Genomic DNA, 24,446 nt, shown 5'->3' with positions numbered 1-24,446 from the left:
TGCAAATATGTGCACGTGTGTGTGCAATCCAGAGGTCACTATCAGGTGTCTTCTTCGGTTGGTGGGGCTCACCAATTTGGCTGGACTAGGTGACCATCAAGCCCCAGAGATACTCCTGTCTTCACAGCTCAGCACAGGGATCACAGGTGTGTGACACCATATTCAGCCTTTTTTTTTAAACAGCACTTTACCAACTGAGCCATCTCCCCAGCCCCAACTACATTTGTTTGTATCTATTGATTTAAATAAACTTCTTATACTGGTGGTTATATAGCACAACAACAAATGATATACTACAATAGGATTAAAAGTGAAACAAGCTAAAGTTTTCTTTAATAAAAAGACAAGGCAGCCGGGCGTGGTGGCGCACGCCTTTAATCCCAGCACTCGGGAGGCAGAGGTAGGAGAATCACCGTGAGTTCAAGGCCACCCTTGGATGACAGAGTGAATTCCAGGTCAGCCTGGACTAGTGTGAGACCCTACCTCAAAAAACAAAAACAAAAACAAAAACAAAAACAAAAAAAAACAAACAAACAAAAAAAGACAAGGCAGTGGTGATACAAAGCTATGCATAACACCCTAGAAATCTGTGTATGTATATATATATTTATATATGTGTGTGTGTGTGTGTGTGTGTGTGTGTGTGTGTTCAAGAGGAAATGACTATCCAGAAAAGAGTGTCAAACTAGACTATATGTAGCTACCTCTTTTTTTGGTCTAACTACCAAGATGTACAGATATGGGATTAACAGCCTCCATCAAAATAGGGGCTAGATAGATGGCTTATCACTTAAGGTGCTTGCCTACAAATCCAAAGGACCCAAGTTCGATTCCCCAGGACCTACCTTAGCTGGATGCACAAGGAGGCACATGCATCTGGAGATCATTTACAGTGGCTGGAGGCCCTGGCATGCCCATTCTCTCTCTTTCTCTGTCAAATAAATAAATAAAAATAAAATATTTAAAAATAGAACTGCACTGTCTTTCAAGGGAAGCACTTGTCCTCACATAAGTCCTGACATAATTTTCTCCCATGACTCTCCATCCACAGATATGAAGTCTGAAGCATCTTTCTTAGAGTACATGACATGAGATCTCATCTTACTTCTTAGAAATTCTCTTCCTAAGATAGGAGAGAACTCTGAGGCATAGTTCATCATATTTCTAATTGGTGGCTGTAGGTGTACAGTGTGATTGAAGAGTGTATAGTTCATTCAAAGGAAGATGGAGACTTTCCCCTCCAAAACTCTATGGGCTGGATATCTCAAGAGCTTTCTTTTGTGCATTTGGGTTTCATTATTGTTTTGCTTTTATATTTGTTTAAACGTATCACCTAGCCTAAGTTTTAGAACTGTCTTATAGTTCAGAAGGTGCCTCCTCCGCCTTTCCAGTGAATACCTGTAACTGATTCTACATCATAAGCTTAATTCATTTCATAGTGCCCTCTTGCCTCTTGTTCTTAAAAACAAGGTTCATAGCTGAGCGTGGTGGTTCACACCTTTAATCCTAGCACTGGGGAAGCAGTGGTAGGAGGATCACTGTGAGTTTGAGGCCACTCTGAGAATACATAGGGAATTTCAGGTCAGCCTTGGCTAGAGCAAGACCCTACCACCAAAATCAAAACAAAACAAAACAAAAATGTGGCTCATGAGAGCAGTGGCCATCTCTAGTGCTAAGAAAAGCATCAATAAATAGAATCATTAAATCTTTTAAATATTTTTTCTGGATAGTGCTCAGGATTGAACCCAGGGCCTCATGCATGCAAAATGAGCTTTGTACCATTCAGCTCCACGCTCAGCTCATTGAAACTGATTTTGCATAAACAAAAGATCTTGAGATATTGGTGAGAGACCAATAGCAAAGAGAGGGCTGAAGATAAAATTCTTCTGCTTCTTGAGAAACAACTACTGTGAAGCCTAAGGTTATGGTAAAATGCTCAAATTACAGGTAGAAAGTATGCCAGAGACTTAGATAGTGATGTTATGGGGGACAGGGAAAGATTCAGACCTTTGTAGACTGGTTTGAGAACAAGTACTTAGAGAATGTTAAGCCTGGAGATCAGTGGCTTGGATGTCTCATTTTACACAGGAAAATGAGGTAGAAAAATGTTAAATAATCCACCATAATTGCATTAAACCCAATGAAGAAAGTGAAATTAGGGCTGCTTGTTAACTAATACATGAACTACACCTGAGTGATTTTCTGCACTTCAAACACATTGTCTCATTGTCTAAATAATAGCACTTGAACCTCAGTGAATGTTTTCTGGTACTCATTTTATTTTGACAGGATTGGATATGAGGAAAATGTGGTCACTATGGATATATAGCTTATCTGATGTCTGACTGACATTAATCTTAGGCCTATGAACCTCTTGTTGGACATTTAGGGCAGACCAATAAGTCTTACCTCATACCAACATCCCTGCATCCCAACTCTTGAATTTAGAACTACCTGAGAAGTCATCCTGGAGCCACACTGATGGAGATGGATTTAGCACCTTCACAACTGAGAAGACTGAGCCAGTAAGCATTAACCCCCCACCCACCCCCTGCACCCCAATTGATCTGCTAACATTTTTCCTGGCATCCTTTTGCCAGCATGAACCTCAGAGGACACAGCAGGGGACTTTGGGTCTGTAGGGCATGAACACATCCAGAACCCTCCCTTATGAACCTCTGGGAGCAGAAAAAGAATACCAGCCTGAACTCAGGACCTACCTCTGGAATGCTGGCCTCGGTTCTTGACCAGTTGCCCATATGAGGGAAGGTAGAACAGAGCACAGTTTCTCTTCTCGTCCTTGTATCTAGCAAGGTGGGTTAGGTCTACTCCAAAAGAAACAACGGAGTCTCAGGGAAAGGGCCCCAGGACTTCTCTCCAAAAGCTGCTCTCCCTGCAGTCTGAGGAAAAAAGGAACTCTCCCAAAGGCCCGGCTTTTCTGTCCAGTGGGCCTTCTAGGTTTGCTGAGGAGATCTGAGGCAGCAGCTCAGAGAAACTGCCCCACAGCAGCCAGTCTTGTTTCACCAGGAAGAAAAATCCAGGGCTTTTCACGTCAGAGTGAATTCCTCTCCTACCAGGACTATGGGTTTCTCTATGGCAGGCAGGTGTCTTGGGCCTGAGCTGGTCTGGGCTACCTAGGGGCAGGCCAAGCCTCAGCAGGTGCTTTATGCCTGGCTGCTATAGAACACAGGCACCTCATGCACCCTGAAACATGGCCTCACCAAGATGTGCCCCAAACTACACGAATCAGTGGAAGTGATCTGCAATTCAGTCTCTGGAAGCCTAGAGAAGGCAGCACAGATCTCGTTAAAACTTGGCAAAAGCTATGGATTCCTAAACCAAACAGACAAACAAAAATAGCCACAAAAACAAGCTCATTGAGAAAATAACTTTCCGTATTGTTTCAGGAAAATCAGAAAAGCAGTCATGCCATCCACAGAGCCTTTTAGATGACTTGGGCCTCAGGGAAAAGACCCCTGACATGGATATAAAATCTCTGGGAAATATTTCAGACCTCATCCTGCTTAAACACTTTTCAACAGAATTATAAACTTAAATTGAGTTAGCAACTGGAGAGATGGCTCAGCAGTTAAGGCGCTTATCTATAAAGTCTGATGACTAGGGTTCAATTCTCCACTATCCACATAAGGCCAGATGCACAAAGTGGCACATTTGCAGCAGCTGGAGGCCCTAGCTTGTCCATTCTCTTTCTCTTTCTCTCTCTATCTCTGCCTACAAATAAATAAAATATTTTTTTTAAGTTTTTAAAAAAGGGAGTAACTGTGCAAGTTCTTAAAATATTTTTTTTTTTGATTTATTTGAAAAAGAGAGAGAGAGAGGAGAATGGGCATGCTAGGGCCTCCAGCCACTGCAAACCAACTCAATACACGTTCACAGCGCTGTGCATCTGGCTTATGTGGATACTGAGGAATCAAACCTGGGCCTTCAGGCTTCACAGGCAAGTACCTTAACTGCTAAGCCTTCTGTCTAGCCCTGTGGAAATTTTCATGTAAAACCTAAGAGATTTTTTAAAATGTGACACAAAAGAAAGAAAAATACTGTAGTGATGCAGAGATAATCAAGAATTTGGGATGGCAGGTTCAAACACTAAGAAATTCTTCTCTAGCTGAGGCTGACCTGGTCACTCACAGTGGCCCTCTTATCTCTTCCTCCCAAGTGCTAGGACTAATGGCATGTATAACCATACCCAGCAAAGAGCTAGAGAGAAGGTGTGGGGATGTGCCAGGGCCTGTAGCCACTGCGAATGCACCACTTTGTGCATCTGGTTATATGTGGGTAGTGGGGAATCAAACTGAGGTTAGTAAACTTTATGGACAAGCGTGCTAACTGCTAAGCCAACTCTCCAGTCACAAATTCTTTATTTTTAAGCTGGCTTACTCTTCTAGTCACTTGTGCTTTTACTCTTTTTTTTTAAAATTTTTTTTAAATTTTTATTTATTTATTTGAGAGCGACAGACACAGAGAGAAAGACAGATAGAGGACAGAAAGAGAGAATGGGCGCGCCAGGGCTTCCAGCCTCTGCAAACGAACTCCAGACACGTGCGCCCCCTTGTGCATCTGGCTAACGTGGGACCTGGGGAACCGAGCCTCGAACCGGGGTCCTTAGGCTTCACAGGCAAGCGCTTAACCGCTAAGCCATCTCTCCAGCCCGAGACTCTTTAATCAACCAGAGAACTGGCTTTATAAGAGTAAAAGCACAGGGCCCGAGACTCTTTAATCAACCAGAGAACTGGCTTTATAAGAGTAAAAGCACAGGGCCCGAGACTCTTTAATCAACCAGAGAACTGGCTTTATAAGAGTAAAAGCACAGGGCTGGAGAGATGGCTTAGCGGTTAAGCGCTTGCCTGTGAAGCCTAAGGACCCCGGTTCGAGGCTCGGTTCCCCAGGTCCCACGTTAGCCAGATGCACAAGGGGGCGCACGCGTCTGGAGTTCGTTTGCAGAGGCTGGAAGCCCTGGCATGCCCATTCTCTCTCTCTCCCTCTATCTGTCTTTCTCTCTGTGTCTGTCGCTCTCAAATAAATAAAAATAAACCAAAAAAAAAATTTAAAAAGTCTCCTTACAAGCTTAGATGGATGAGAAAACTAATGAGTATAAGATTTGAAATTCTTAGTCCTAGATTTGTCCTCACTGTCTAGCTCTGTCTTAGTTTTATGTCATCCATAGCATTGAGAAGTGTTATTTGTATTTACATAGATTTATTCATGCCAATCAGGAGTCAAATGTTTCAAATGGTGGAAATAAAATTCATTTTAGTTACAAGGATATACTTCACAAGTTTTCCATGTGAAATCGTTGTATAACAATTGTACATGTATCTGATTTTAGAGAAAAACATCTTATCACTTTATATACCATTCCTCAGTTTGACTTTGAGAAATATTTTTTTTATTTTTAGATATTTTTAATTTATTTGTTTATTTACATAGAGAGAAACAGAGAAGGGAGAGCAGAATGGGCATGCCAAGGCCTTCAGCTGCTGCAAATGAACTTCCAGATGCATACACCACTTTGTGTATCTTTCTTTATGTGGGTCCTGGGGAATTGACTCTGAGGTAGTTATGCTTTGCAGGCAAATGCCTTAACCACTGAGCCATCTCCCCAGCCCTATTTCTATTTACAAAAATATACAATTTACTACATAGCAACAACCAGTTTGGAATTGAAATGTGCCTCATCTAGATCCTCCCTTAATTTCCACCCTTGGAAGTTGGCGTAACTGCTGAGGGACTGGGAGGCTGTGTAGAGGATTGGCAAGCCCAGGTGAAGGCTGCCGGAAGAGGCCTTGCACTTCGCGCATGGCTTACGTGTGGCCTATGAAGAAGTCACAGGCATGGCTCCCAGACCTGCACCTCTTCCCTACCCTCCAGGTCCTCTGGGATGCACCAACCTGGTGCCGATAGGCCCAGGCACCAGATGGAAAAGGGAGGTAGTAAGACAGTGGTGGGTGGCAGGGTGGTCACTGGACTCCAGAGTTATTAAAAATCCCTCCTGCTTACCCAGGTAGCAATGGACAGTCATATTTGCTCCTGGACAACAAAGCCCATGGCTCTTTAAGGCTCTTCCTTATAGACAGAGAAAGTGGATGGCTGTGTGGTTACCTGGGCGAAGCTCTTGAACAGGGGAAGGGGAAGTGCCATGCGTTGTTCTCTGCCTGGCCCCATAGCACTCTGAGAGCTGCTTTGTGCCAGGTGTGTAGTGATTCCCTACTGCTGGCAGGGTGGCCTGGCTGCATCACAGTGCTGGTACTATTGTGTTGAAGCCGATCATATACATCTTCTCCAAACACAGATACTGTGACCGTCATAGTCCTACCAGGTCATACAATCCACTGACTAGGGCTGCTTGTACCACCTTCTGTAAGTAAGGCACCTGGTAATGTTTCATGTTACCCAAATAAAGGCAGATGTGTTTGTATAGGGTGTGTTGCCTTGAAAGCCCACATAGGCCCATCCAGTGTTATGTTTTCTTCTTGCTGATGGGAAGTAGGGCATGCGATATCTGGGCCTTTTCCTTAGAGATAATTGAAAGCATGATCTAGTCTATTGAACAGGGCTAAAGTCCTAACTGACAAGACCCATTGCAAGACGAAAGTGTGACATGTAAACCAGGGTGGGAAAGGCAGTGTCCCTTTAGCATGGAGCCACCACTCTAACCTGCATCAGATGGATACCTCCAAGGCATTTCAACCCCAATCCCAATCTAGCGCTTTACCCTTTCCTAAGCAAACTCATTTCTTCAGCCTGAAGGAGGATGAGAAATGGTTTTATTCAGGGTCAACAGAAGTACAAAACGAGGGACAAGTTCTTGTTAGCATTTCTGTTGTGTCATGTCTGTCCACTGCTTCCCTACTTCCCAATCTTCCTTTCCTCTTGACTCCCTCTCTCTCTCTCTCTCTCTCACACACACACACACTGTTAGGGAGATTGTCACATTCTTCCCACATCCTTCTGGTTTCCCCAAAGGCCACATTAAAAAGCCTTGGTACATTCTAAATATTTGCTAAAGGAAGGAATGTAAGAGTATTTTGCATGTTAAGAAATAAACCTGTTTAACATTTTGTTCTTTAGTATAAGTATTTTGTTGTTTGGTGATTGATGGAAGCTTGATCTCTTTTTCACTTCTCCAGTGTAATCAGTCAGAATGTAATTGGTCCAGTCGACCACACACACACACACACACACACACACACACACACACACACACCCCATGGAATTAGAGGAGGACTTTGCAGTTTTCAATGTGATAAGACCAGGGTAAAGCCCAAGAGAAAAGATGACACTTGAAGGACTGAGAGGGAGCCTATGGCTCTCTGACAGACAGATATCTCATGTTAGAGGGCATAAACAGGCTGAGGGCCTGGAAAAGGGCATGTTTTAAAAGAATAAAGGGGAGCAGTAGATTACAAATGGAAACTCATTACAGAGGGTTGGTTTTGTCCCTGAGTGAAATGGGAGCCACTGATGAGTTTGAACAGAATGATCTGTCACATGTCTTCAAAAGATCAGGTGACCAGATGTCCCATGTAGTCATGGAGTAAACATACATAGTCTTAGTACAGAATAGACCTCCAGAAAATACTTTTTGGTTTAAATTGGTTGACCTAAAAGTAAAAAAGTATATATTTCTTTAAAAAATATTTTACTTATTGATTTCCAAGGAGAGAGACGAAAAAGGAGAAGGAGAAGGAGGAATAGAAGAGAGGAAAGGAGAGGAGAGAAAACAATGGGCACCCTAGGGCTTCCAGCCACTGCAAAAAAAATCTCCAGATGCATGTGCCACCATGTGCATCTGGCTTTTATGTAGCTACTGGGGAATTGAAGCCAAGTTGTCAGGCTTTGCAGGCAAGTGCCTTAACTGCTAAGCCATCTCTCCAGCCCATGGTATAATGTAGGAGATAAAACAAATACTTTTCTGCTTATTCAGTGGCTTTCAGTTTCCAGTGGGTTATCCTTGGTTCTTATGCATTTCCTGGTTTATTAAGGAAAGATACTGGCTGTGTGTGTGGGGGGGGGAAGGTATGTTTATAACCTAGGCTGCCCTTCCACTCACTAAGTAGTCAAAGATTACCACAAATTCCTGATTTTTCTATCTCTACCTCCCAGTGCTAGAACAGACATTCACCATCATGCGGAGTTTCAATACAATGTTTTTAATAGGTGATAACACATTTGCTTATAGAGTTTCAAGTAAAATAAGAAAACTTTAATGATGAGCTTCATTGTTATTTACTTTGTAAGTTCTGTGTTAGGAAGGTGTGATTTTTTTTGTTTATTTTTCCTTTTTTCTTGCTTTTCTTAACCAACGAAGTATAATCTGTGTTTTCCTTATGTGTATATAATTTCCTTTTTTAGTCCTCACAGTTAAAATACACATTTAACAAATTTAAATACTTAATAGGCATTCAGGTTATTATCTAAAATTTCTTTTAAACCTGTTTAATAATAGAATTAGAGCTTCTGGAACTTTTCTGAATCAAAATTTGAGATTTGCCTTTGAATATTCATCAGGATAAACTATATTCTCTTGACTACTGAGAAGTGCTATTTTTATTTCCAAACATTTATTTTACTTTTTTTTTTTTTTTTTTTTTTGAGGTAGGGTCTCATTCTGGCCTATGCTGACCTGGGATTCATTATGTAGTCTCAGGGTGGCCTCAAACTCACCACGATCCTCCTACCTCTGTCTCCTGAGTGCTGCAATTAAAGGAGTGTATCACCACGCCTGGCACTTACTTTACTTTTTAAAATTAATACACACCTAAGTAAAGATAATTTTTCTTATTTTGGGATGAGTAGATATAAATAAGCAATATTTGTTTTAGAATAAATAAATATCTAAATGAGTGGATATTCTGCTTAAATATTTGAGAAGCCTAACCTATCCTTTGTTGTGAATTTCTGATGAGTCAGATATAATATTCCGATTTCTTGTTGCTGAATGGACTCCACAATGCTGAGTGCTGAGAATGGCTATTTTGGATTTGCAGTTCTGAGAAATCAAGCTTGGGCCTTGAAGGCAAGAAGGCTTTCATGGAATCTTTCCTTTTTGGCTGAAGGTGCCTGGGTTTACTTTTTTTCCCCTTTACAAGGTAAACAAGATGTTCTCCGGCTCATCTTAATCTCTTTATTTTGCAGACAAATCCATGGAATTTAGTTGAAATGGTTCAAGACAATGCATGTGTCCAGGTGACTTAGCTGGTGATGGAAACAGAAAGGGACATCTTTTCTCAGCCTACCCAATGCTTTTGTGCTGTTTTATGAAGGCCAACAAAGGTGCCTCCCCTGACCCCACTTTGCATCCTGATAATCTCAAGTCATACAAACATAATCCTCATTTACAATTTTCACACATTTCTAAGTGCTCATTTTTATAATAAGCCTTTTCTGTTGATGATTAAATACTCGAGGTTTTATTTTTTTAACCTGTGCATAAACACATTTAGGAATTGCGAACAAAATCAAAGAAATTTCAATAATATGTTATGGGAAAACTTTAATTATGTATAAAGCACTGAAGATTTTTTTCCCATTTTGGGAAGGGGCGAGAGAGACACTAGAACAAGATGAGGAAATGAACAATTTAAAAATGTAGGTAAAGACTCTATGTATTGCTCGAAATACTAGGTATTATGGAGATCAGAGAAGTCTCAGAAGATAGAGTCTCTTCCAGCTCACTCACTGTTTCCAGTTTCTTTTGGTCTGTGTGGAAGATGAAAACCATTACCTAATCCACATTGTACCTAGAAATGACTTTCATGCACACATAGCTCACTGGCAGGTGTTCATGGCTGCGAGTGGTGGGAAGCACAGTTGAATGGCATTCAGGTATCTTAGGAAATGCTATCTGCTGTTGAGTGACAGTGTCTTCACTCACATCTCAGAGGTTGGCTGCCGCTGCTAGTGCCAGGGGATTATAACTGTCATTTCAAGTGCTGTAGAAGAGTGTCCCCAAAGAGCCAGCTCTAAGGAAAGTGTTCTAAAGATACTGATGTTGTTTCTATTTGACTAATATTTGTAGCACTGCACTACCGTGGTGCTAGAAAGAGAGCAGCAAGCATTGCCAACAAAAACCAAGTGCCTACCCTTAGGTAGCTTCCAGGTGGCAACAATACAATAACACTATACCTAGTAAATCAGGAGATTCCATCATGGTTAAGCTGTGGCAGAGATAGAGAAAGGGCTAGGTCAGGGAATAGGACATTCTGGAAGAAAATGGGTTGTGGCTTTAAATAAAGTCTCCAGGGTAGATAGTCCTCAGTGCAAAGCTTCAATGTTAACATAATCTTCAAGGAAATAGAGAAGGGGATCCAAGAGTCAATGTAGGGAACATTTTCAAGGTAGAAGGAGCAGCCAGTGAGTGGGAAGTTGTGTGAAATGAGTATCAGAAAAGCCAGTCGTTGTACCAGACAGAAAAAGGGTTAGAAAGTTGAAGAAGAGATCAGATGATAAAAGGGGTGCCACAGGGAAGTAGTCCAGTAATATTTTAAAGCACCTTATAAGGACCTTTTGTTTTCAGAAAAGTAGGGCATCATTTTGGGGATTGTGATCAAAAGATCCTATCATTTTACATTCTTTTGGATACTCACAAAGAATGCTGTGCAAAAATAACCATGGCTGTATCATCCATACCTTGAGTGTAGTAGATGCTTGGTAAACATTTGTTGCATGCATGCCAAAAAAAAAAAAAAAAAGACACATCCAGATACGTATGTTTGATCCACTTGGTGATAAGGTGCCTTCCTGTGAGATTTGTGTTTCCTGCATGACGAAGGAAGGGAGGATTTGTGTAGAAACCTTGGGTACCTCCTGTGACCTCACCATGAGTGGATGAGGGCTTGGCAGCTTTTTTTTTTGCCCCTGCAGATTAGTGGGCAGAGAGTTGAAAAGGCTCTTTATGTGGCCAGTGTGTGCGGCATGAAGACCATATATCTCTCGCAAGCCCTGCCACTGGCTGAGTGACTGTTCACAGGTAGGCATCTTTGAAGTCAGATGCTAATACTTGTGAGGTCTTTTTCATTTTCTACTGTGGTTTTCAAGGTAGCTATGCTTTCTCCAAGTCTGAGCTCAGGGTGGCCATGCTGGCTCTATTCTTGCTTTTTACCTCTCTGCTTATGTTGACGGCTCTAGTGCACAGACATTCAATGTGTTCTTTCTGTTGTGTCGGAGGGAGAGTTACCCTGGTACAATTTTATCAAATAATGTCGGTGGACAGTTTTGCTTATAAAATGGACTGTGGATATTTTCCTCCTCTCTCTTTGCCTATTCAGCCTTTGACATGTCCTTGAAAAGAACGATCCCTAACTTTTATTCATCCTGCTAGATGAATGGAGGTATCCTTTACATGAAGTGAAACATGCAAATCTTTTCCCCTGTTGCTTTTAACTATTTTGACTGCACAGTTCTGTGACTCTTTTGTATACTTGTAGTATTTGCAACTACAATGTCTAAAATTACCGAATTTTAGACATTACTGACATCCAGAGAAAGAATCTTGCACCTACGAGCAGGAGCCTTCAGTTCCTCTCTCCTCCTAGCACCTGTTGAAACAGGATACTAGGGATTCAGGAATGTCCTTGAACCCCAAACACGAGATTTGTGTCTATTTTTATTTATTTATTTGTTTGTTTTTTTGATTTTTTGAGGTAGGGTCTCACTCTAGCCCAGGCTAACTTGGAATTCACTATGGAGTCTCAGGGTGGCCTCGAACTCATAGTGATCCTCCTACCTCTGCCTCCTGAGAGCTGGGATTAAAGGCATGTGCCACCACACCCAGCTTATTTACTTACTTATTTATTTATTCATATTTGACAGAGAAAGAGGAGGGGAGAGAGAGAGAGAGAAGGAGAAAATGGGCATGCCAGGGCCTGCAGCCACTGCAAACAAACTCCAGACATGTGGGCCCCCTTGTGCCCAGCCCTTGTGTCTAATTTTAATCAAATAATTGAATGAAGTAAGGCTGATAAGGATGATTATTAAATCATTATGTTTATTTAGAGAAGTACAGAACAAAGGGAAGGAAAATAACTACCCACATGGCTTGAGAGCCCACATGGTGGGCCTGGAAAAACTGTGGGGAAGACAGAAAAGAAAATTCAAAGTGCTCCTGCTATGTGGAGGGCAGGAGGGGGTAAAAAGCCCGTGTGGAAATGAAGGGCCCTTGGCTCTCCCCTCACTTATGCCCAGCCAGGTGGAGACTGGGAACAACTCAGAAGCTGGAGGTTCACAGGTGGTCAAGCTGTCTAGAGAGAGCTTTCCCTCTCCCCACAGATGTATTTATAACCTTAGGGTGGTGGCTTTCACCTTCTGGACCAGATGAGTCAGCTGATTGGTCTGGGCTAATGATCAGATCACCCTCTGATCTCTAGCTAGTGCAGGCCTTCCTGCCTGTTTTACTTTCAGGGCCGCACTAACTGCCTGACAAAGCTATCTGACTTCCTTTCACTGTGGATCTACTTTCTTTCTCCAGCCCTGATGCGCATTTTTAAATGTGATGAAATCCCATTAGTATTTGTTATTATTTATGCTTTTGGTGTTGTATATAAGAGCTCATTAGCCAATAATGTGGCTGTACTCTTATTTTTCTTTATATGTTTTTATAGTTTTATTCTTACATTTATATCTTTGGTTCATTTTGGGTTATTTTTAGATTATAGTAAGTGGTAGTGTTTTAAGATCATTCTTTGGCTTGAAAATATCAAGTTGTTCAGAACTGTTTTTTGAAAAGACTGTTCTTTCCCTACTTAATGTTCTTGCTTAAAACATGTTAGCCATAGATGTGTGGGTTTAATTTTGGATGCTTCAGTCCTATTTCATTGATCCATGAGCCTATCTTTATGCCAGCACAATGCTGTTGGATATTGAAATCAAGATGTATGAACATGATCTTGGGCTCTTTATATTTCCATGTGAGTTTTAGGACCAGGCTGTCTGCTTCTGTTTCTTAATTTTACCTTGAGATAATTAACATGAATAGCTCAAATAATTTTTAGTGATTACACTTATATATACTTACTGTGTACATAAAAGACTTATTTTTGTATTTTTGCTTTGTTTGTCCTATGACAATTGAATCTTCTCAAATTTCTGCGTAAGCAGTGTGCTCTTTAAGACCAACAGACAAGGTACAGAACATGGTAGCTTCTGAAGCTTGGAGAATTCACACTGTTAAAGTTAGGTTAGGAAAACTCAGAGGTTTTTGTTTGTTTTTATTCAGGGTTGGTCATGAGACCAGCTTTGCCCATATCAGTTCATGTTCTGCGAAGTCTCAGATGAGGGTTTCAGGGTAATTGCAATTCAGTAGTCATTTTGTGGAGGGCATGTTGACCGCAAAGTAAATGTCTAAATTTTCTGTTGCTTTTAGCATGCCTAAAGAGCATTTCTATGAACACTAAAAAGGTCTTCAAGAATTTATTAGTATGAAATTTTGTTGTTAGTTATATCAGCAACAACTGAATAATAATTGAGATTCTATTTCAGAATAAACTGAAGTAATAAGAAATGAATATTTTATCCAGGAAGGATTTTGTGTCTGAAACATGCAATGTATAAGCATTTACCCAGCTCTGCATGCTGCAGAGGAGAACTTTAACAGCCATGAAAAGAACTTGGAGAAGGAAGCAAGGCTTTCATCTTGGTATTTGTTTCATTCATGCTGTTGTGCGGATTCTGAGTCCATGGAGCTGGAGTTTGGCACAGATGCAAACAAGTGGAAATGTGATAATGTTCACTGGAGTTGACCTGCCTCGTTCTTTTCCCCCATATCTTCATAGCAAATAGTTAAATTTTGTAAATTTTTAACCATTTTATTTATTTATTTATTTGAGAGACACATACAGAGAGAAAGAAAGAGAGAGAGAGAGAGAGAGAGAGAGAGAGAGAGAGAAAGAAAGAGAATGGGCACACAACCAGGGCCTCCAGCCACTGTCATTGAACTCCAGATGCATGCTCCACCTTGTGCATCTGGATTGCATGGGTACTGGGGAATCAAGCCTCAAACTGGGGTCGTTAGGCTTGACAGACAAGTGCTTAACTGCTAAGCCAACTCTCTAACCTAGCAAATAGTTAAATTTTGAATCAAAGTTCATTTTTGCTTTCTTATTTTTATTATCATGAATAGAATGTATGCCCATGTATACATATGAAATCTCCAACCCTTGCTTGACCCCCCAGCCTTCCCATACTGTTACGTGCCTCAGTCTTTACAATTAAATGGGACTATCATATTAGTTACATGTCAGCACATAAAGATATATCTTATACTTTTTTGGTCATTGAAGACTATTCTACTATATAGATGGAACATAATTAGCTGTATTGTTAAACATAAAAATTTTCTTCTTCATGTAAATTTTTTATTACTTACAAAGTCATTTATATATCTTTGATATGCAGGAGAGAAAATAAAAGTATTTTTCCATTGGCTATAAATGATTCTGTATAGAATGTATATTCTAAAGCACAATGTTTTATGCATATTATCCTTTTCACAACTTTATATCTTGTTTTTTTTAACACACAGCCTTATAAGATTGCTTGACTTGAATTAAGAAAACTTATAGCACTGAGAGCAAGTATATTCTGAGAGGAACAATCTTGAATGTATACTTCTTTAGGGAGTAACTATTCTGTTATGATACAAAACAGTGTCATGGCTACATGCCTTTATGGGGCAATTGCTCATAAAAGTGGCTTAAATGTTTCCTGCTGTCAGCTTCATTCCACGCTTAAGCTTCGAGGGCTTTACTTATCTGGAATGAGGTACATGCGACAGAAAGTCCATTTGAATAAGAGATTTTCTTCCCCAGCTATCCTCTTTCTCCTGCACACACAGGTCACTGGACAAATTTGGTAAATGGAATCTTCAGCTAAGACTTTGTCCAGAACTACATGAGATGAGCTTGAATGAGATGTCCCAAAGACAAAGTGTGGACAAAAGAAGTTTAGTATTTGGACCAGCTTTGGATAGGCATTTGCTAGTGTAAGGAATTCCTGGTCCAACCCCAGGGAAAGTAATGGGCTGTCAATATTTCCTCCAGTCTCTGCCCATTCTGTGTTTTGTGACATTTGTGCTGTTCCATTTTCTTCCTTCTCCTATCCATCTGTCTAAAGGATTCCTATTAAGGCAGTGAAATCCCATCACTTTCAGGAAAATGCCACCTTCTACTTGGTTATGATTTGCATGTGAAACGTCCCTGAGAGGCCCCCGTGTTTGAATACTGGCTTCCAGCTCATGGTGCTGTTTAGGGAAGTTTGTGCAACCTCTGGGGCAAGACACATTTCCCTGCTTCCAGCTGAGCTCCCTGCTTTCCCCATCTCCCTCCAGATGTGAGAAGTCCAAAGCTCTCACTGGCAGTTACCGGTCACTGCAGCTACCATACCTTCCTTCCATGATGGGCTCCATCCTCCGGTACTGTGAAGCAAAATAAATCTCTTCTGTCTTCAGTTGTTCCCGTCAGTTGTTTGTCACAGAGCTGAAAAAACCAACTAACACAGATTCTTTCATGACCTTGATTTTGGTGGGTTCTTTAAATATATATTTCACTCACATGTCTCTACATATATATTGTGATAGAGTTAGTTATAAATTGTACTGCATGCATTTTTTAACTATTCCAAGAGACTTTTATTGATATTTCTACAAATGAGGACAGATGGGTAGCTATCCTATCTCTTGCCTTATCTCATAATGAGGTCTCATCCAGGGTTCCATGTGACCTTAGCATTCTCTCAGCCCTGCTGATCTCTCCCATTTGGTCTCTTGATGCTCTTCTATCACAAAGCTTGAACAGCCTGTCTTTCTGTCGATATTATTCCATCTTTATTTTACTTTTTTTTTCTAATGTAGGATAGGGTCTCACTCTAGCCCAGGCTGACCTGAAACTCACTCTGTAGCCCAGGCTGGCCTCAAACTCACGGTGATCTTCCTACCTCTGCCTTCTGAGTGCTGGGGTTAAAGACTTGAACCATCATGCCTGGCTCCATCTCTTTTTTGCCTCATCTTGTTTTCATCATTATTATGATCTATAACCAAGTATTACTACTTCAAGGGAAACTTTAATGACATTCTTGACAAATGTCCCAAGTTTATATTCCCATAGTAATATAGCCTGAAAGTTTACACATGAGATTATCTGATTAATATCTATCCCTTGCACTAGACTTGGAACTTAATGACTCTTCTTTCTTAATAAATAATAAATATATGAGTTAATTAATCCACATTATAATATCATTGTTCTATCTTTCCTAAATAAACAAAGAAGTGGATTTAAAGGTACTAATCTTGAATTGGACCTCATTTGAATTGAGTTGTTTTTTTTTTTTTTTTCCTTTTTTGGGTGTATGTCTTCAGTATGATGGTGGCGGTGGTGGTGTGTGTGTATGTATGTGTATGTGTTTGATGTGTGTGTAGATATGGTTGCAGGCACACACCAACATTAGAGAATGTTAACTATATTTCTTCTATCACTGACCTGCAAATTTCCTCCATATAGAGTCTGCCTCTGAATGCCAAATATTGTTTATTTGTAAACTCCAGTGATTCTCCCATGTCCACTTCTTACAGGACTGGGTTATAAGCATGCATGGTCACACTGTTTTTTTTTTTTTGTTGTTGTTTTTGTTTTTGTGGGCTCTGGGTAATCGAAGTCAAGTGGTCTCAGGATCACTCATGCTTATGGCAAATGTTCTTACTCACTAAGACATCTCCCCAGCCCTGGGTTCATTTCTATGTAAGCTATAATGTGTCAATTAAGAACTGCTTTCTATACATATGTCTTCCTAGAAAAATGTTTTGAAAACATGGCTTTAATACTAGTAGTCTAATCATCATTCCTCTGAATTATATATTGTTATCTTCTTTATTTTGTGGCAAAATAAATAAGTGAATTTATGCTTATATACATGAGTGATATTCCTTTTTACGTATCTATCGGAATCTACATCTAAATATCATATTTAACTTGTAATTGAATGAAATATCACTTTTTTGGGCAGCCTTAGTTACACTTTGACAATAGCTTCACTTAATGGATAGCAGTTAATTTATGTAAGATAGTTAACCTTTCTGAACCTCAATTTCTTCATGTAAAGAAATTAAATAGTATCACTGAGAATTTATTGTTATGAGGATTAAATTGAATTGTTCATTGCAAAATTCTTCATGTATGGCATAATAATAATAGCCTTTAAATATTTAATAGCTTTTATTCACAATTTAATATGCAAGTGGTTGTATCTTAATCTAGTCTTAATTGAAACCTGTGTATAGGGTTATATCAACAACCAAAACTCTCATGCAGGATTCCTGGGGCACCATTCAGGGAATTTACCTGCTGCGTGGAGAGTGTATATGAGCTATTGTCACCATTGTAGTAGAATTTCTCTCCTAATTGACTTGAATGGGTCTTTCAGTTTCTTTGTAAATGTGGTGGAGACACTGTATTTAATCATGTACTTTTCCTTTAACAAAAATGTTGACAGAAAGGAAAGGACAACTGGCTAGAAGTAGGCAGTGTTTAAACTTGGCTGAGTGCCTTGTTTTCAAGAAGAAAAAAAAAAGAAAAAGAAAAAAGAAACCAAGCTATAAACACTATTCCAACACAGGCATACAGATGATTTCACAAAGAAACAGTTGCAAAACAGGGAAAATATTTGTATGGTGGACTATGGAACCCATGTGAAGTTCTCAAAGCTCTTTGTTTCTATTACTTCTCATTTGGATGGGATTCTTGGTTCTTAAAGAACAGTGGTGGTTCCTTCTGCATAATGGATGTGTTTCAGAAGGATATTTTCAGGCCTTAAAATAAGCACTCAAAGCGTGACTCTGCATTTCAGGTTTAAGTGACGGTCTTAAATGGAGAATGGGAAAGGCTGTAAAAAGTGCTGTATGATTTAAAATTGGAAGTAAAATTTAGACATTTGATAACCACGAGGCCACAACTTCAGAAAACTTCATTTCCGTGATATAACATCCTTTTTCTCATTCCATCCGGCCCCACATCTACCTAAACCCCAGCACACACACACACACACACACACACACACACACACACACACACACACGAAGTCACTTTCATATTTTGGGAAGTTGGAAGCTTTGTGATATGGGGGATGTGGCCATAGTCAATTTGAAAAATTTCAAAATTTATTAATGTACTACATTATAGTGAAAATAAAACTAGCAAAAAGCAACTTTGAACTTGAACACTACACAATTTTTGTTTCTTATTTATAAATAATGGCAATTTTTTCCAAGTTTTATCTGAATAGACATATAAACATGCAGGCACACGTATATACTCATTTATGTATGCATGTACATTTATATAATATATGCGCACATAATACTTCCATACCTCTATAAAATTCATATGTTAAAATTATGTGTGCATATATTTAGTTATAATATATATTAATCAGCTCTTGTTATAAATTGCTTTATGCAGTAAACTTTCCCTGTGTTCAGAAATAGAATTACATGCATCTACTATTTCTGAAATGCATTTAAAATCCCCATTGTGTAACAGTTGTTTTCTATTTCTCTTCATATTATAAATGGACTGAATTCTGACCCTTTTCCCAGTGCGAGAAGCAATTTGGATTCTCTGCTAATTGAGTCCTGTGAGCCTTATGAAACATCAGTTTATAGTGAGGATAGCTGTTCCCTGGGGCTTGACAAAGGACCACCAAATACAAAAGTTTGAACCACACATCGTTTGAGAGCTACTAATACCTCAAGATGAGTTAAGTAAAAGTAGTAAACTTTTAAAAGATGTGGGAAAATAAACATAAATGTCTGAGGGGTAAGGTTTTCCTCCCATTTCCTTGTTTTTAAAAGTCCATTGACACTGCTGTTTACTCTGTTACAACATTTGGGGAAACCGCACCAACAGCTGGAGCCAGAAATTAAAGGTAAATCCAACATTTCCTATAAATCATGTAGTGTGAGGTAGATATGATTTTGGCTTTTAAGTATTACATACAACTTTAGCTATGCAGGGTTAAGATAATATATTTTCATCTCAACCTTCAGACATGTAAGATATTTAAAAACAATGAAGCTTCAATTATTTTCCCAATCTTTCCTAGAAGATTGATATTTTCTAAATCTTACTAACGTCTTTTGTTGCTTTGTCCTTTGATCAAAGTGACAGATTCAGTTAACAAGTTAGTCAGTGAAGGTGTCTAGGACAGTGGATGCCCCAGACTTCCTTACTTTCTAGAAAAGACAACTTTGCTTTGTATAGTGAATTCCAAGCTTATTCCTTTTTCCTTCTGGAAGTCACCCATGGGTTATGAGTTGCATCAGAGAGACATGGTATATCTCCTGACCAATAGAGAAATGAGAAGGGTAGAGAGGTCTGTACTAATGGAGTCCAAGCCTCAGCTGTTAAAGTAAAAGCCAAGGCAGAGAGCAATCATTTGAAACCAAATGCATTGTTCCCCACTTATTCTATAAAACCTTGTTGGAGAGCGATTGCAGAGACCAACTGATTGGGTCAACTGCAGAGAGTTTCCCATAGGTTTTTGTGGGAAGATAAAGCAGCTGGACTGCCGTACAAGAGAACATTAGCAAAGGAAGAACACTTTCATAATGCCCATTAAGCTTTGTGTTTGCTTGTTACGACTGTCCCTGGTACAGAAAAGAGGAACTATTGAAAATAATAATGTCATTAATGTCATGGGTCATGGAATCAAAACTCTTATGAGTAGCTATGCCTAGAGGAGGGCGGCAGCTGGGGCAACTCAGGGACCCCAAGTCCAAAGTTTATCACTTGGATAGCTCAGGTCCACTGATCTTCCATTTCCCTGTGTCTTTGTTTTGATGATCAAGAACATCTCTAATTCTAGATATTCTTGACCATGTATATGTTCACATATATGGTTATTCTCAAAGAAAAACAGACCCCCAGGACTGCCAGCTACCTAAGTGTCATGTTGATGTGAGAACAATTGTACAGCGTGTACACATATACACCTGATGTCAGATCTCATGAAAGTAGGTATTGTTTTACTCTGGTGTCATAATCCCAGGGCACAAGAGGAGTTAATCTTTCTACATGTCTACAACATGCTAAGCACAGACAAGCATCATCCCCTGTGATCTCCTCACACTGTGCTACCAGTACTATTTTCACATCCATTTTCTAGGGGAAGAAGCAAAGTGCTAGACAGGTTGTGTACTACAGAGTGAGCAGCATGAAGGAGGCTCTGTTTTGAATACATAGGCTAGCATGTCAAGATATCAAAGATATTTTTCCAACTGAAAAATAAAAACCACTTTATCTTGTTAGAGATATTTATCCACAGCTGTAACTTCCTCCTAAGACTTGAGCAACTAGAGAGTAGAGTATCTCACTTATGTCTACATCAGGCACTTTTCTTGTCTTAGGAGATAACACAAGTGCCTGATACCTACCAGGTGTTGTCTGGTTTGAGTTGAGAAAAGGAATGAGCATTTTGCCCAAATCAGGTATCAAGTTGCAATGTAATAATTCTCATAAAAATTGAGAATGCACCTGTTACAAGAGGGCATAGCCACTTCAGGCAATACTTAACAAGCTTTTGCTGACAAGTCATTCTACAGTCATTCTGAAAGCACCACAGTCGTTGTGGAGAATGTCAGTGCAAACCTCCCATTGCTTTAAGATAGGTCATTTGAGGTCATGCATAGCCAAAGAAATACTGTATAAGACATATGACCTCCATTAGGAGGATTGTAATTTATTCAAAGTAGTAAAATTTATAAAATGAATGTAAATATTTGATAAGTATTAATTCAAATGCTGTTAAAGTGACCTAAATACTGCAGGTGCTCAGAGGGACAAGTCATCTCAAAATAGGCCAGTTGGTAAAGATATCAACACAGACATCAATTACTTAATCACCAAACACATTTAACTTAAAAAGCTAAAGGGAAAACTGTTTTAGGTTGAGGAAACAGCATTCACAATTTTTATCACTGAGAAAGGGTTTTGGCATTAAAAGGGATTTATCTTGGTAAAATAAACATAAAATTTGGACACTAAGATTTATGCAGTTCTGTGGCAGTATTTACATCCATGATGCATGTTTTCAACATATTTGGAAAGCAGTAAGTCCTAACTAGTTACTTGATGGAAATTCCCTTTATAGTTATATAAGGTTGTGATAAATCACACAATTTTTCCCTGGATGTCCATCACTAGTTTTGTTATGAAAAATTGTAACATAATTTCCACAGAGCTGGTATTGAAAAGCTGGTGTTCCTAGCCACAGGAAGTCAATTGGAGTGCAATGGGGTATTACAGATGACTTAAAGAAATACATACTGTAAATATACTGTGTAAAATAATTATTATCAAGCTGTTAATATTTCAGAAAGCAACACATGTATATTCATGGGCTATAATGCATCATTTCTGCCAGTATCCATACCAGCCAATGAGCACTTCACCTATGATGTATTTTGATGTGCTTTCATCCCTCATCAATGACTCAGATGGGAAGAAGCCCTTAGGCACTTAGAACCATTTATTAAGAAACTCTTGAAAATTAATTATGAAATAGTGACCTTTAAATGGCACCCTGGAGATATGGGAAACCATTTATAACTCCAAAGGTGTCAAAGTTGAAAGTAGAAGATGGTCCATCACTTGTTTAACATTGTAAGCAAATACACAAACAGTAATGACAGCAAAAAGAAATTCACTTCCTTTACCCCCCCCCCCCCCCCCGTAGGTAATTTTTTTGTGGTTCTTTCTCAGAAGGAAATTGTCACCACAGGAAGGCTATTGACTTACAAAACATTTACTACTCTACAACAATACCCTAGGTGACAAAAACAGGGATGACTGTGATATCTAATCCTTTAAGCACTGTTATAGACACAGGGGATAGTTAAAAAAAAAATTAGTCCCTAGATTGTACCTTAATACGACATATTTTTAAAAATGTATTATATATATATATATATATTTAGAGTACAGTTATTTTAAAAATCATGTATATGTACATTTTAAGGGAAGAATAATTGTGTCTATTACATTTAGCTATAACTTCCAAGAGATAAACTGGGCTTCTCAAATATACCAAAATGAAATATTTATAACTTTATTTTGCTTACTATAAAAGGTTACAAATGACTTAGGTTATGGCCTGCACTTATTTATTTCTAATTGATATTTCATCTGATAATACAAAAATGTTCCCCGATATGTAAAGGACATTGTTAATAAGCATCAATTTAAAGAAAAAGTAACCTTTAAATCCATATGTCTTAGGTGGTTCTTATCCACCTCCCAGAGGTAAAATGAATGCACAGAGTTTAACGCAGAGCAGCAGGGTGATGAGCTATTTTCTACATCTTAACTTCAGGGTTTCTTTTTTCCTCCAGAGCTGTACTTTTAAAGACAGATATATGTATCTCCCTCTTGCTTCCCTTTTAATGGGAAAACAACAGTGTGTTTAATCCAGAAAACCAATTGTAAGGTGCTCCACTGGGAAACATTTTGTCAAGAACCATAAATCTGTGGTGATAAATTTATAGTGTGTGCAGCTGTCCTGAGTATTGATTAAGGCTTATATCCCTGCACCTGCTCACATAAAATGAGACGTACCATCGTTGATTTTTCTGCACTCATTGTATATTATCATTTTTATTCTGGAAGGTTTTGAGTCCAACTGTAACTGAGTCAATCTGCACAATATGCAGGCACAGCGCTGCTTATCACAGTGTTCTCTCAAGGAGTGAATTTGATTAGAGGCTACTCTTATCTCCTAATGCCAGGATTTTAAGAGAATTGCACTGAACAAACATTGCTTCTTGTGTCTTTTGTACTTGCCTGTACTTAGAAAAGTTTACTCTCCCATGGAGCTCTGACATAACTATCTTGTTGCCAAGGAATTCTTGCTGGAATATTTTTACAGTCATCCGGAGAGCACCACAGTCATTGTGGAGTGTGTCAATGCAAAACCTCCCCTTTGCTTTAGAATATTGCTTTCCCTGTTCTAATATGTTTGATTTGTTTTTGAAAAAAATCCGTATTTGTGTGTGTGCACGCATGCCAGGCTCTCTTGCCACTGCAAACAAATGGCCCTCCAGCTTTATGTGTGTGGCTGGGAAATTGAATTTACAAGCCAGCATCTTTAACTTTAAGTCATTCCCCAGCTCTACTGCCCCGCCCCCCCCCCCCCATTAGTTTTTAAATGAAACAAACAAGTCAGTTCTTCTCAGAGCAGATTTCAGTGACCCATCTAGTAAGGATGATCTGTGTCCTTCCCTTCATCTGTAAGTTATTTTTATTCTTTTGTGAAATGTTAAAGTGTTTTATTTTTGTATTGTTTCCCCTTATGAAAATTGTGTTCTTCTATCACTAACAATAGGTGACCAGTAAGTAGCTTGACAAAAGACATGAAAGCATAAGATAACCCAATTCTTTTTAGTTTTGTGAATAATTTTCCTTTGTCTTTTCCAACTTCAACAAAACCTCTCAAAACTTTTGACTTTATAATCAGTAATCTTCAGGAGAATTTGGAGAGATATCAGAGGTAGATGAATATTGATTTTCTAACAGTTGAGTTGCTAAGCCTACAATATGAAATTCCTGCTTTTTCTAAGGAAACTGAGTAATAATGAGGAAGATTTTTTTTAGTGCATTTCTCCCTCCTGTCCCTGAACATAGAGCAGTGTGCCAAATGACGTCTATGGAAATCAACCCTGTGTAGGAGGGCATCTGTGGTACAGTCAAGGCAGGACAGGCATAATGTAAGGTGTGACTTTGGTTAGATGCCCTTGGCATGTTCTTTAGGGCGAGTGTTCTCATTTGCCAGAGCCAGTAAACATACAACATCTATGAGACTCTGGTCTTCTAGCCCCTCACCCTGATGCATTTGTGTGCCTGAGCTTTTGGTTCTTGTCATGTTATGGCTGATTTGGAAGTTGTTGTGGTAGTAGTACCTAAAATGTATCTTGTTCCATTTCCTTTTTTAAACAATTTGAATCTCTTTATGATGTGAAAATGACATTTAGTTTTCTTGTATTTTCAGTGAGTGAAGGGAGAAATACAACTTTCTTGACAAAGAACAAACTGAAGACATTTAGAAAAGAAAGTTTTTAAGACTGTGGTGATGGGGCAGAAATTGCAGGGGTTCCTGACCCCATAGATTAAGAAAGGAGAGGATTGATGTGCATTCTGGGGGGGGGGGAGCATGAGACATTTCTCATTATGGATTCTCGCTATTTATACCACCATCACCATAATAAACATTGTTAACGAAACATAAACTCACAAGGCAAGAATGATGAATTACTAATTTTAATATTATTTCTATTGTAGAAAGGCTCATAAATGTGAAAATATATATAAAGGACTTCTTTACTGTATAAAGCAATAAAACAAATTTTTGTACTAAGTGCGTAGGTGAAGACATAGAGCTCTACAGTT

At 39.2% G+C, this 24,446-nt stretch overlaps 1 protein-coding gene across 1 annotated transcript in view; it reads left to right on the top strand.

The window, feature by feature from the left end:
- Positions 1-24,446, top strand: part of Eya1 (EYA transcriptional coactivator and phosphatase 1) — a 331,367-nt gene that overhangs the window by 65,106 nt on the left and 241,815 nt on the right. The gene's annotated exons all lie outside the window — the stretch shown is intronic.

The sequence above is a fragment of the Jaculus jaculus genome, chromosome 2 (assembly GCF_020740685.1).
Source record: "Jaculus jaculus isolate mJacJac1 chromosome 2, mJacJac1.mat.Y.cur, whole genome shotgun sequence".
NCBI classification, from domain to species: domain Eukaryota; kingdom Metazoa; phylum Chordata; class Mammalia; order Rodentia; family Dipodidae; genus Jaculus; species Jaculus jaculus.
This window is presented reverse-complemented; position numbering and strand designations above follow the sequence as displayed.